Here is a 16,400-nt window from a genome sequence, read left to right on the forward strand (position 1 = left end):
GGTGCGATGGAGACTCAGCGGTGACCACTAGTATATAAACTATCTTTTACTTATTGGTTATATATTTTTTAATTCTGGTTTTTCTTGAGAGTTTGTAAATTTTGGACTCTCTGGACTTTTGGATTGTTTGTTTTAAATTTTTTTATTTGGATGCATTTATCATTTCTAACTGCAATAATTGAAAAAAATATGATTTTACGCAAACAAATGTTTTCTAAAAGCACGAACTGGGTTTTAAAAAAATAACAGCTTTTAAGATTTCCATTGCAAATTATGTTTTGGTGAATGAACAAACTAACGACGGTTTCAATAATGAATACGTAAGTGAATATGTTTTGCGAAAATCCTGACTCTTTTTAACAAGTAGCTATACAAGGTTTTTATCGAGGTAAGATCAACTTCAAAACCCTTCAACGTAACACCCCTAGATTCGGCCATAACGTCTAGACCAGGTTTGGGGTGTTACATTTCAGTTTTTCAACTTTCCCTGAAAAATACAGGTTACATGAATCCCATATCCATTTCTGGCTCTTATAATTTAATCTAAAATAATAAAATTAAACTTCGTATGGAGATGACAATCGACGATCCAGTTTATAAATACCTGAGAAATTAATAAAAATTATATTTAATTTTTCAAGAATCACAATTTTGACAAAATTATTTTATCATACATAATAATAAAATAAAACATACATTCATTTGCATACATTCCCCTAAATATGTATATAATTACAATAATGTTACATCTTATCAAAATTAATCACACATAAATAAGAGAGAAAGCAAATTCGGTATCCATTTATACTATAAACATAGCACGGCCTAGCTCTGATATCAATTGTTGAAAAAAAATGGGTTCGAAAATGATTTTCTTATAAAACGAAAACAATAAAATTTTCAAAATCGAGTCGGTTTGTGATATTTATATCAACAAACCCTTTCTCAAAATTTCACTTACATTTTCAGCTAGACAGATCCTTGTCATTAATGATATTCAACTGAACGACCTTCTCCACTATTTTTGTACCACAGGCTGCTTCTAGTGTGGACTCAAACAAATTCAAATCAAATACAAAACCAAAAATTATTACTTTACGTTCAATGTGAAAGCAAAATTCTCTCTTTAATATAACCCATTAGAATTGTTATTCTGAAAAATAAAATTTATACTTAGAGAATTAATTCTCACTATTTTCGGGCAGAAAAATAATATCTCAAAGTTGTATATTTATCCCTATCGGTGTCATCTATTTATAGGAGAATAGATGAAACCGTTGTTGAATTGTAAAGTCTATTTTAATAGAAACAAGAACTCCTAGTCTAACTAGGATTAGGAGACAACCCTAGTTAATTATATACTAAAATTGTAGAAGTACTTCCTAAACTTTTAACCTAATACTTTATAATTTAATCCGACCCAATACTTGTTTTTCTATTTCCCAAAATAAACATCATTAATTTACATAAATTAATTTCTCAATTAAATAATTTTCTCAACCTAATTCTAATTCCATTAAAATCATGACGACTTTATCGTAAAAGAACCTATTAGAACATACATTTAATATTTCTACATTCGACAGATTCACTATGACCAATTAATTTATTTCCATTTTCAAACTTTAATTAATTAATAATTTGAAAAACATAAATTAATTTTTAGGTCATTTCCATTTAGAGAAATCACATTCATTTAAAAAAAAATTTGTCATTTTTCTAACTTTACCATTTATGTTCATTTGATTCAACATGCAATTCATTTCTAGTTTCAATGAGCTAGTGGAAGGACTGATTGGACATATGCGATTAGGGACCAAATGATTTATAATAAAGTTCAAGATTTTCGCCTATTAATTATAAACTCATTTTGTCACGAAATCATTCCACTATAATATCATGACTGAGCTCTCCCTAATTGCATACAATTATGAAAGCAACTCGATCAGTGCTCGTCTAATGACCTTGTCAGAAATGTGTAGCCCTCCTAGGATATCCTTAATCTCTTTAGGATAAATCTGCTCTCCCAATATTATCCTATTTTATCTCATAGTCACCATTACATCTTCATGAAAAGTCAATTACTATCAAATAGTAATCAAGTTATTAATCATAAAGATTAACAATACTAGTTCACGTTTACTTTTCATCTATTATGTAATGTCAATGAGAGGATATCATATAGCCATATTGTGGGTTATGAATTCCACTATTGTGAATGACACTGCATACTGCAAAAGTTGTATACCCAACACACTCACTTTCGGTTCCTTATCTATTTTAACTCAAGTTTTTACTTACATCAAAGTATACGATTCACTCATACATAGTCTGTCATCCACTCAAGATTAAGGCATGCCACACTTTGAACATCACAAGTGATTAAATCCATAAACGGATTTAGGATCTATTCTTCTTGGGTCCAGTCCAATGTAATGTCAGCCCAATTAATCACATTTATGTCTCTATCTTTTGGGTGACATCTGCTCCGATGCCCAAGACAAGGCATGTCCTCAATTGGACTTAATAGACAATATATTAGTCTTTCAATCAGTTTGCTTATTTCTGATTAGACTCGTCTACTAGTATAAATTTTCTTTCTGTATTACGATTTGACCATATAATACCACTTAGTATTAGTTTAAACATTAGACAACTAGTGCACCAATATTTGCTTCTATTTTGCTTTGCATGCAAAAACCACATGAGGACATTATACAAAATATATTAATGCAATTCATGAATTATTTTATTAACTAACTACATTAGAAAAATACAATTTTACAAACAAATATACTACACTTAATGCATTAGATCCAACATGTAATCATTTACATTTACCTATAACACCCCGTAATCGGTCACATTTGCATTTCCATACCCTATGCACTATACTATCACATAACATTCATTTCATTTCAATTCGATTAGTGTATATATATTATATATGCATACATATATATAATTTCACGTTCAATTTCAAAATCACATTTCAATCATTACCAACACACAATATCTCATATCATATAGCATGTTTCAGTTCATTCATACATTACAAATCATGTCCTACAAAATACTACTACTTTCCATTTTATTCAATTTAGTCCATGATCATTATTAACTCACCTCAATATTCAATCATGCAATATGACATGAATGCAAAACAATAAATTGATTTCGAATCATAAAAGCACAAATCAAAATCTCGTGTCATTTGCCAATAACTCTCATTTTTCTTTTCCCTCTCGATGGCCCAACATCATTCATTATGATCAAGAGTTTAATAAATAAAAAATATCAAATTCCACACAATCCACATTCAAATGCAAAGCCACACGTATTTTGCTTTTTATTCAATTTAATCCCTAAAATCGGGATAATCTTATCTTTCAATTCCTACCTTCAGATTAAAATCCAATTTCATATTCATTAAGGATCTTATACTTTCTATTTCTAGAAAAATTTCATGAAAATTTTAAATTGTTCAATTTGATCCCTAATGTTACAAATCTATTAGTTAAGTTTAATTAACTTTGCAATTTAGTTCATTCCATAATATAAGCTTAATATGTATCATAGTCAAGACTAATTCATCAATTTATCAACATAGAAACTTGTTACAACTTTAACAATTGATCAAATTGAAACATGGGTTAACTAAAACAAGCTCTTGTAATCATAAATCTATAAAAATTACAAGAAAATGGCTTCAATCTCTCACCTAATTAAATGGATGAATGTTGAAATTCAAAGATGATTTTTCTTTCTTTCATCCTATGGTGGAACAACCAAGAATGATGAAGTTGATGAGAATCTTTCTTTCCTTCCACCCTGTTTACTATTTATAGATTAATTAAGGCTTAATTAACTTAGTTAATCATGTTTAATTAATTTAATAAAACATGTTTATCCATTTAATTACATAATTTAACATAAGTGGATGTTAACATCCACTATGTCATGCTATTTATTGGTTTAATAACAATTTTATCCCTTTGAATAATTGCTACATAGATCCCCAAACCCTTTCTTAATTAGTATTCTATAGCGATTGGACTTTTACAATTTAGTCTCTAAGCCTTAATTAACTACATTTTTGGTTAAATTACTTAATCAAACTTTATTATATTTTCATATTAGTTCCTTAAATATTCATATTTTATATTTATGGACTCGGTTACGAAAATGGGTTCCAAAACTGTATTTTTTGACACCACAAAAACTTGGATCGTTACAATTCTCCACTAACTTTTATTTAAAATTGATTAAATAACCATTTTGGTCCTCTAGATAACTACTATCTAGGTCCTCAAGCATTTTTTAAATGAAAACTCAACGGTGATCAATTTTTTACAATTTAGTCCTTTAGCTTTAATTAATTATTTTCTCGGTTAAATTACTTGACTGGTCTTTAATATATTTTAAAATAACTCGATAATCTACATATTTCATTCTTATGGATTTTGTTTATAGAAACGAGGTTACAAAATTGCATTTTCCAACATCACTTAAAATTGGGTTGTTATTGATTTCTCTATAAAAAAATTTGAAACACATCATACTTTATTTGACTATATAAATGTCATGAGTTAAAAAAGGAATAAATCATAAAATGTTATGAATGTAATAGATTATTTTTTCTAAAATATGATTGTGTAAAATAATAAATTATTTACTGAAACCCTAAACAAAGAAAATTTTATTGTGGGAATATTAATTTATGCATTTATTTATTACAATTTATGTACCACCGGTCAATGGATTTGTCTATAACAAAATTAGAAACACAAGATACTTTATTTGACTATTTTAATACCATGACTTTTAAAAAGAATAAATCATAATAGTTAGCAATTATTATGAGAAACATTACTTTTTTTCTTTTATAATTTATTTACCATCGATCAAGGGAATATTTGATGTGATTTCTTGAACCCGAATAGAACCTCGATAATATACTAACAAGACCCGTACTCAAAGTTAGAAATTCACATTTGTGATGGACCTTCTTGAGAAAGAACAAATGGATAAAATACCTTGACCCAAGGTGCTTAGAACCGAAGTTATAAATGAACCCGACCCGCTTAAACTTGAACAAATACTCGAACCTTGGTATAAGAAATGTTGGTGTCGCCACACTTCGGAAATGAATGAGAAGGGGAGTGATAAGATAGGTGAATGCCACTAAACGTAGTTTTGATAAGTTTGAATAAGTTCAATGAAGAACCAAGAGATAAACTCTCCCAATATATTTTGTATTAAAAAGTCGAATAGTCTTTACAATGAAATGACCGAACTATTTATAGACCTAGGCATACTAAAGGACAAATTCAGTTATTAAATGCATACATGCATGTGTGTCGTACAATGTATAGTAAACTACATGGACATTTAGGTGCAATGTATGACTGAATAGTCACATTCATCTTCCTTGGTGGTTCATGAACATCTTAGGTGCATGAAGAAGCAAATTCATCCCCCCTTGTAAGTGCATATATGTGTAGATTTGTTCCCCTTGTGTAGGTACATGAATGCTCACATTTAATGTTGCAACTTAAATGCAATGCTTCCCCCTTGCCATACATGTATATGAGTATTCCTTGAATCTTCATAAAGCTCATTCTTCCCCCTTGAACCGCACATGCACGGTAAATGATACCTTGAATTTAGCCAAGGCCTTCAGTACATGTATCATTGAATTTGGCCATGGAATATGAAGGGTCACTTGAAGCTTGATGAATGCATGAACTTGTAGGTATAATGGATGTTGATTGTGCATGAACTCAGGTGGAATGTGAAGGGTCATATGGTGCTTGAAGGGACAACCGAATGTACTTGAAAAAGGTATAAATAGAAGTGCCATTAGTTCATTTCAAGACATCAAAATAACAATTATTCAACACACAAGTGACACATAAGTTATGCACATGATATCCTAGCATAGTAAACATGTAAAACAAGACTTCATAAAATAAAATGATAACCATTTATTAAAACAAGACATATGATATAAGAATAAGCATACTTAGAAACACAAATAAAAACTAGATTAAGTTGTGGTCAAACCATAATTGCAATACTTAATAAAATATAAATAAAAGATAAAAGGAAGATTCTAAATAATTCATAGTGGCTGAATGGGCAACCTAAGCCCACTTGAATGTTCATTCAACACTTGGACTACATGAACCATCCTTGGAATAAGGTTTAGCCCATCTTGAAGGTGACTAACTTGGCCATTGTTCCAAAGCCCACGAATCATGCCATTAAGAGCTTTCTTAAATTGTTTAGCTCGGACCCTTTTGATTGGCCCAATAGGCCCTTGAATGGATCCTGTAAAGCCTTTGGTGTATCTTATGCAAATGAATCATCAATGTTTGGCTCAATCACAATTTTCAAAGGCTCTTTTGAATTTAACACATTGCTCGAGCCCATGATCACATCAATATCAGTAACACATGATAACTTTTTTTTACCATATAAATTTCATGTAAGGTTTTATTTTTTTACATTAAGGAATACATTATAATAGATTTGATTAATGGGGTTTGAATTAAAAAGGAATAAATTATTAATTGCCACATATCAGTAGATAAATTTGTCGCTTGGCTGTGTAAGAACTATTACATCAGCAGGTACTACAACTAATTTGCCATTTATTGATAGACGAAATCCGTCACTATAAGTATTAGAAACCCATCGGTATAGGCTATAATACTTCAATGAAATTTGTGTTTTTGCTAACAACTAGAATCCGCTGGTATATGCTTTTAGACTATACTGATGGTTATTCTATTAGTAAAAACTACTATCCCACAAAGTCTTGACTGATGATTTTCGTCTGTCAGTATAATACTGTATCATACAGTGAAAGATTTTGGCAGTATAATCTATACCGATGGATATAAAGTTTCATTAATATAGAGTATCCTTGTATTGATGAATTTTGGTCTTCCCTTTGTAAAGGATAAATTTAAAGTAATGGTCAATAAATATGTTTATATTTACTAACAATTTTAAAATTCGTTAATATAGGACATTTATATCGACAATTTATGAGCATCAATATAAGTTTTCACAAGTAAATGTATAAATTTTTGTAGTGAGGCTTGACTTGTTTGGTGCGAAGCTTGCTTTAGTATGTGTATATATATTAGATTAGTGATAAATAAGGATTACATAAGCAATATTATTTCGTAAATCTTGTAAGGAATATGGTAAGGTATTCATTAGCATTCATAAGGAAATTTGCATCCATACTAATGTTAAACAAAAATAAGAGAATTTGCAGGATTACATCATTTTTTTTCATTTGAAAACATTTTTATATTATATATCTAATAAATATAAAATCAGCTTCTTTTGGAGGCAATGAAATTAATAGAGATAATTTAGATGTTTTAAAAGGCATTTTTCTGTTTTGTATGTATCTTGGTCGAAACTTTAAGGGTGAAGAATGAGAACTCACGGTCTTGGGTTTTTGGTTTTTCAAGCTTAAACCGGTTAGTTAATTTAGTCCATTTTCTTGAAATTTTTGTGTTTTTGGAATCTTAGTACTTAGAGTTAGATAACCCATGTCCTATTTCTCGATACTGCTTAAGACTGAGGATGTTACTATTATTGATTAGTTAAATTTTTAGCGACTATTTTATAGATTTTAAGGTTAGATGTGAAATCGACTAATTTGTAAAGTCAATTGATGATTTTATACAATAAGGACTAAATTGTACAAATTTTGAAATAGGTAGTGTAATTATGAAATAGGAAGTCATATAAGGACTCTAGAAAATTCGGCATTAGTTTTGGGATTAAATGTGAAAATTTGTGTAGTCCCAGTTTTGGTGACTAAATTGAATAATATGCAAAGTTGTATAATTTAACAATTGAATTCCAATTGGGATGTATAATGCTAATTTATTATATTTGTTTTAATACATAACTAACGTCGACCTGAAATCTCGAATAAAGAAAGGAAAAGACAAGGTCATCGACAAATAGCTCGGAGTTTACAGTTTGTCTATAACCCGAACAACTTCAATTGTTGCATTTATGAACTATATTGCATGGGAAGATTATAAGGAAAGTTATAAATGATAAAAAGAGCTGAATTAATCCTATTCAAATTTATCATTTATAATGAGGATTAAAGTGAATAGTTTTGGAAATATCATATAATAATATAAATATGAAATTGAATCTGTTTTGAGATGTGATATATATAAATATAATTGCGTATATGTAAATAAGTATGATGGATGGAATAACGATGTGGATTTAGGACTTTGATTATAAATGAAACTGAACAGAGGATATTGGAGTTAAGTCCGAAAATGTGTCTATAATATTGATGTGATAAAATTATGTTGATTGTTATAGGGAGAAATGTATATGTGTTACAATTATGTTAGATTGAATTATTATAAGTAAATCGAATTGTAATATTACATAATGTGATTATGCGTACTCGTAAGTGATTATTTAATAATTATTTGTGATTTCTGATTATAAATTATTCGTAATTATGTGGTATTTGTTCGTAGAACTCTATTGCTCGGGTCTGACGATCGGACTTGGTGAAGGGTATTACATTTATTGGTATCAGAGCTATAGGTTTAGTTGATTCTCAGATTAAATTTAGCTCAGAATCAAGTCCAGAGGTACATGCCAAAGTTGAGTCGAGTCTGAGTCGGGATTTGGATACTGATTATAATTGTTTTTGTTTTATAGTTGAAAATGTCAAGGGAACCAAGAACTGTTGCTAATGATGACATAAATAATAGTGGTCACTCGGTTAAGATTGAAAATAGGATTGAGGTTGAAGCACCTAGTGAAGGTTTAGCTAGTGCTCAACAAAATATAATTGTGAGATTTCGACAAGAAAATTGAAGTAATAAGGGATTATTTCACAAGATAGCGAAAATCTTTCAGAGAATAAGAAGAACTGATCCACAAGCTACTTTAGCAACCACTACAAAATAAGCCCCAATAAAAGAACTATGAAAGTTTAGTGCCACAGAGTTCATGGGAAAAAAAGGGTCAATCCTTTGGCGGCCAAGATTTGGCTAGAGGCAACAAATCGAGTGCTTTAACAGTTAGAATGCATGCCCCGCGAATGTTTTATATGTGTCATTTCTCTTCTATAAGGAGAAGAATATAATTGGTGGTAGACTATTATTCTTCATTTGCCCACTCATCGAATTGACTAGCATTTCTTTCAATCTGAATTCCAGAAAAAGGATATTGGTGAATTTTACTTAAAGGACAGAAAGCAAGAGTTCCTATTGCTGAAGCAAGGCGAGATGACAGTAATTGATTATGAATGAGAATTTTTACGACTTAGTAAGTATGCTCTAGAACTTGTTTCGATTGAAGAAGAAAGTTGGAAGTGATTCTTTAGGGGAATGCGAGATAAGCTTCGAGTTCGGTCAATCTCACACAAAATAAAAGAGTTTTCCAACCTAACTGAACGAGTGAAAATGGTTGAACAAGCCTTGGGCTTAGATAAGAAAGACGAGCCTCTTCGAGTATTTGGAAAGAGAGTAGAGACTATAGGCTCACAACCTCTATTTAAACGAAATAGAGAGTCTCGAGATTCTGAGAAACTAGTTCCACCGGATGTAGACTTTGAGAAAGGTCAAGTTAAATAACCATCAATATCTATTGGCAATAGTAAGAAGTTGAAAAAGGACATAACTATTTCGAACTTGAAATTTATGCTAGAAAACACAAAAGTGAATGTTGGAAGAAAATCAGAGCATGTTTTCGATGCGAATCTTTAGAGCATATCACTCAAAATTGTCCAAGAAATGTTGATAATATTCCTGCTATTACCTAGAGATCTAATCTAACAGAAAAAGGTCGGGGAAACATTATGGGTAAATCAAAAGCACGAGGATTTGACACGTATTTTCAAGATTTAAGATCATTGAACTTGTTATTAAATTATGTTATTCGCATGATGGTGAATTAAAATGAATTCATAATTATCGTATAAATTAAATTGTGACTATGGGTATTGAATATTGAGAAATTAGATTGAATTGAATAAAATAGAAAATAGTACAATTTAATTGATAGGTGGTACTTGATAGGAAATTAAGTTGAATTATGACATATATTTATATATGGTATTAGAATGGTAAATAGAGATTGTTAGAACGTAAATTGAATTTCTAAGGAAATTGAAAATAGTTATGCTATTAATGTATAGGTTATACTTTGATTCATCCGATGATGCATTGTGTGTGCCAATATATTTGCTTCGGTATATCCGATGATGCATTGTGTGTGCCAGTATATTTTTTCAGTTTATTCGATGATGCACTATGTGTGTTAGTATATTTTTTGGTATATCTGATGATACACTGTGTGTGACAGTATATTTGCTTCGGTATATCCGATGATGCACTATGTGTGCCAGTATATTTTTCTTTGGTTTTATCTGATGATGCACTGTGTGTGCTAGTATAGTAGCTTCGACTTCATCTGGTGATGCACTTACGTGCTGGTATAATTGCATTGGTTCGTTCGATGATACACTTATGTGACAGCATGATTATAATGGTTTTATACAATGATGCAATTATGATGCTAGATAGGAATATAAGTTAGGTAACCGATGTATTTTACTTGACTCCAAGAAAGACCAATAAAGTTATAACATATAAATAGGTTAAATTAAATTTTAGTACTTCACCTCTTTCCAAGTAAATTTCGGGGAAGAAATTTCTTAAAGAAGGGGAGAATTGTAACGATCCGGAAGTTAGTGGTGTCAAAAAGTATGATTTTGAAGCCCCGTTCTCATAAATCAGACTCGTAAATATTTTTATTAAATATTTACTGATTTATTTTAGAAGTGAATTGAATTTTGGTTAAGAAATTTTATTGAATTAGGGCTTAGTTCGCGTATAGGGACTAAAGTGCGTAAGTGATAAAGTGTGCATTATTAAAGAATTCTAATTATAACTTAATAAATGGGATTAAAAAAGTAATTAAACCAAAGTTAAGAGTAGTTGACGGTAACATGACTTATTATGTTTAAGTTTTGATAAAATAATTTAAAAAATGGAAAGTAAATAGTTATAATAAGATAAGTTAGTGGAAAACAAAAGATGTTTTTCCATTTAGCATGCATTTTGGCCGAAACTTTGAGGGTGAAGAATGAGAACTCACGGCCTTGGGTTTTTGGTTTTTCAAGCTTAAATCGGTTAGTTAATTCAGTCCATTTTCTTGAAATTTTTATGTTTTTGGAATCTCAGTACCTAGAGCTAGCTGACCCATGTCCTATTTCTCGGTACTGTTTAAGACTGAAGATGTTACTATTGTTGATTAGCTAAAGTTTTAGCGACTATTTGATAGATTTTTAAGGTTAGATGTGAAATACGACTAATTTGTAAAGTCAATTGATGATTTTGTATAATAAAGACTCAATTGTGTTAAATTCGAAATTGGAGGTGTAATTGTGAAATAGGAAGTCCTATAAAGACTCTAGAAAATTTGGCATTAGATTTTGGGGATTAAATGTGAAAATTTTTATAGTCATGGTTTTGGGGACTAAATTGAATAATATGCAAAAGTTGAATAATTTAACAATTGAATTCAAATTGGGATGTGTAGTGTTAATTTATTATATTGGTTTTAATACGTAGCTAACGTCGACCCGAAATCCTTGAGAAAGAAAGGAAAAGACAAGGTCATTGACAAATAGCTCAGAGTTTACGGTTTGTGTTTCTATAACCCGGACAACTTCAATTGCTGCATTTATGAACTATATTGCATGGCAATATTATAAGGTAAGTTACAAATGATAAAAAGAGTTGAATTGATCCGATTCAAATTTATTATTTGCATTGAGGTTCAAAGTGAATAGTTTTGGAAATAACGTATAATAATATAAATATGAAATTGAATCTATTTTGAGATGTGATATATATAAATATAATTGTGTATATGTTTAGAAGTATGATGGATGGAATAACGATATGGATTTGGGACTTTGATTATAAATGAAATTGAATAAAGGATACCATAGTTAAGTCCAAAATGTGTATATAATATTAAGTATTTGAAGTTATTTAGGAGTTTTATGTCAATAAGAAAGTTTAGTTTAAAACTACTTTTTGTTTAGGTTAATTAAAGTTCTAGTATACTTAAGAGTTTTATTTAGATTTATTTATCTAGCCTATATAAAGACATTTGCAATGTATACAATTCATTTAATTGATTATTATTCAACTTCTCTTTGAGTTTTTCTTTTTCAGAATTTTTCTTGAGTTTTCTTTTAGAAGAGTTTTAACAATCTTTTCAGATTGTGGGGATCATCTTTAAACTTTTTCTTGCCAAGTTTTCTTTCTTGGAGGGGAAATTAGAGCCGTTTGAAGGGTGTTGCAGATTCTTCTTATTTCCAAGGCTCCTTAGGACTTTTACACGCTATGTTCCATCTTTTCCATCTATCTTCCTTATTGTTCTATTGTTCTATTTTACTTATCTTAGTTTATTAATTTCAATTGTTTTTCTTAACTTTTTTTTTTACTTGGACTCGTTTGTGTTTTAGGTTGCTTCAAAATCCAAGTTTCTTTTTGAGCGTTTAGAGCCCTAAGTCAAATCTGCGACTGGGACAAACTACAATTCTTCTTCCGCAATCATCCTTATCATTAAATTATGGTAGATCATGAAGTCGAATGAACTGCATGATTAGATTTATCAGGCTTGCGATCTGGTTCAATGATGATGATGATGATGATGTTTTTTAAAGCCACTACAACTTTGAACTTTGACTTTTTGAGAGAGGAGATTTAAGGCAAAGATCGTCCCTCCAAACATGCCAAAAATTTATACACATAAATTTTGAGTCAAGTATTAACTTGGAAATTTGGAGTCAATTTTTATTTTGGAACTTAAAGAGTTGCAATCTTTGGATATATCTTGATTATAGAGAAAAAAACTCATTTGATTCTTCTCTTTAATGGAGCTTCTGTAATAACCTCATTTTGGGTAGTGTCGAAAAATACGATTTCGAAACTCCATTTCCATAAATTAAGTCTGTAAAGATAAAATAAGAAGATTTTAGAGTTGATATGATAATATATTAAAGATCGGTTAAGTAATTTAACGATAAAATCATTAATTAAATCTCAGAGACTAAATTGTAAAAATTCAATTGCTATTGAATTTTAATTTAGAAAAAGATTGAAGACCTAGTTAGCAATTTTTCAAAGGACTAAATTGGTGATTAAATCATTTTCTTGGTTTGAGATAATCTTAAACATTTGTTAGGATTAAAATGTATATATATATGTCTAAATTAAGTGAATTAATCATGGTTAACTAAGTTTATTAAACTTTTAATCCTAGTATGTATATAAGTGTAAGTGGAGAGATGACTTAAAAATCTCTCATCTTCTCCTTCATTCAACCATCCAAGCTATCTAAAGAAAGAAAAACCTCAAGTTCTTAAGCAAACATTCAACCACCAATTCACTAAGGTAATTAAGCTAGTTCTTTAAATTTTTTGTATATTTTGAATCATGGGAGCTTGATTTAGGTAGCCCGTATTTTAATTTCTTCAATTATTAGATGTTTAGCAAGTTGTCATTATAGTAAAATTGATGAATTTAAGCTTGAATTTGAAGAGATTGTTAATTAGTAAGTTTGGATTATAATAAGGAGTAAGTTAGAAATTAAGTTAAGCTGTTAGAAAATGTTGTGACATTAGGGACTAAATTGTATAAATTGCAAGCTTTCATGAAATTATGTTATATATAGAAATTATAGGGCCTTTAATAAAAGGATGTGAAATCAGATTTTGATCCGATGTTTAAGAAAATATGAGTATTTCAATTACAAGGACTAAAATGAATAAAATGCAAAATATGTTGATTATGTGTTTTAATGTGATTTGGAAGTGAACTGATGTTTTTATAATTGAATTATTGAACACAGCTAAAGACAACACTAGGTCATCTCGAGAGAAAGGAAAGGTGAGAGTTGTAGACGAGTAATGAAAATATAGTTTGTACTTTTATGATTTGAATTCAATATATGTATATACATGATATGTTACAAATTGGTTTATTTGAGGTGAGCATTCGTCTTGTCTCATTATTCAGGTTGTATATGATGATATAGAATGCCGAGAATTGAATTGAGTTGAGCATAGCATAAACGAGTATGATATGAACTATGATTTGTGATCATGAACATATATGTATCATTCATCGGTTACCCTATTAACTGTCTTGGGAAGAATCGGGTATAGTTGGCATGCCATTGGTTAGTGTATGGGATATAATTCGGTTTATATTGATGAGGCGTAGAGTGCATATTATACTTCAAACATCCAACGAGGTACAGAGCACACTTTACTTCGATTATACCAATGAGGTGCGAAGCACACTTTATACTTCAGATGTTCTGATGAGGCATTGGGTGCTAGATTAGTGTGATTGTTGGCTGATTCATGTATCTATCTTGAATCCATGTCCAGCTAATAGGGGTTATAAAACAAGAACTTGCTAAATGATATTGGATATAAAATGATGATGAAAATGGTATACTATGTATATATATGAAACGTGGAAAATGATAGCATGTAAAAGATCATAGGAACCGGTTAAAACGAACCCTAAATGCCGATATGGATATGAAATGAATCAATTGATTCAGAAATGAAATGAAACTGAATATGACTTGTTGATAGAAAGCATGGTATGATATCTATTCATATGAATTTGTCAAATGAGATATGGCATGAAATTGGCACATGAGACATGAATGGTAATTTGAATTGTTGAAAATTAAACATATTTGGATTGCTTTCTTGACATTTTATGTTTATTGTATTATTGATTTGAATCGTGAAAGTACCACTTAGCTTTATTATTTAGCATACAGTTTGTTTATTCCATGCGCAGGTATCAATATATCTCAAGGTTCCAATGAGTGAGACAACATCCTGATTGCAACTCTCGACTCAACAAGTTTGTAAAGTCTCTTTTGTTATCAATAAGTGGCATGTACCTAGGGTTGAATCGACTTTATCTTATGAATTGTCAATTTGGTACTTTGGAAAAATTTTACATTTTAATCCTTAACCGATCATTCATCGTAAGAGCTTTCATAAGCTTGTTTAAACCTTGAATTTGATTAAATAACATAATATAATTAAGAATTGGTCATAATGACTTGTATAATTTGTTTATTTATTATGCAAATGAAGTTCTAGTTGCTCCGGCAACGAATGTGGCATCTTGTGTCGAGGATTCATTGATCGAGTTGCGTCTGGATGTACATTTAATGGTAATGGAGCTATAGGTTTAGCCGATTCTCAGATTAAATCGAGCTCTAAATTGGTTCTAGAGGTACATGCCAAGTTCAAGTCAAGTCCGAGTCGAGATTTGGATGTTGATTGTGCATTATTTTGTTTTATAGCTAAAGATGTCTGACGAATCAAGATGCACTGTTGAGGAAGAAGTTAACAGTAGTGATCACTCCATTGAGGGAGAGAATCAAGTAGAGATCGAGGAACACAATGTTTATCAAACCAGTGCTCGATGCAGAGACATGGTTAATAGACCTCATCAAGAGGGTCAAGGTAATGAGGACTTACTTCACACAATAGCGGATGTGTTTTGAAAAATATTAATTAAATATTTTTTATTTCTTTTTAATATTCCCCAACCATTGTTAATATTTACCTATTTTTGAGTAAAAATATATCAAATTAAGTTGAAAGGGTAAAAATACATTGATTTAATTGAAACATATTTATATATCCCTTAGGTATTAAAAATTAAGAGTTGGAACAAGAGATAGTTTTTAACAACTAATTAACTATATTAATTATATTTTTTGGAACAAGAGATACTTATATTAAATTTTAGTTTAATTAAATAACTCATACCCAAAACTATATATATCTTAAAATAATTTTAACATAAAAGTTAAAGAGAATGAAATGGGGATTTGGAAGGTCTAAAAATTAATCCAAACAATACATGTCAATCAGTTAAATAAAATAATAAAATTAAGATATATAAAATATAATAGAAGGAAATATAATGTATATTTTTATCCAAAATCTCCAAACTTTTAAATTGAAAGAAAATATGTGTTTAAATACACTCAAATTCTTATATTTTTATTGTTGTAATAATAATAAATGCCAATTAAATTAAGACTTAATCGGTTGACCCTATTAATTTTGATGACTTGCAATGGAATTGGTTTTATATAGTATATAAATTGAAAAAGTAAAAATAATGAAAAAAGAATAGGAGTCACACTCTTTTAAATAAAGTATTTTTAGTATATATGAATTTATATTGGGTATTATTTGATATACTGCTTATGAAATTTATTAGACTCTACAAGCGGGTTGAGGATTTGACAAATGTACAATA

Source organism: Gossypium raimondii, chromosome 12 (genome assembly GCF_025698545.1).
Source record: "Gossypium raimondii isolate GPD5lz chromosome 12, ASM2569854v1, whole genome shotgun sequence".
Lineage (NCBI taxonomy): Eukaryota > Viridiplantae > Streptophyta > Magnoliopsida > Malvales > Malvaceae > Gossypium > Gossypium raimondii.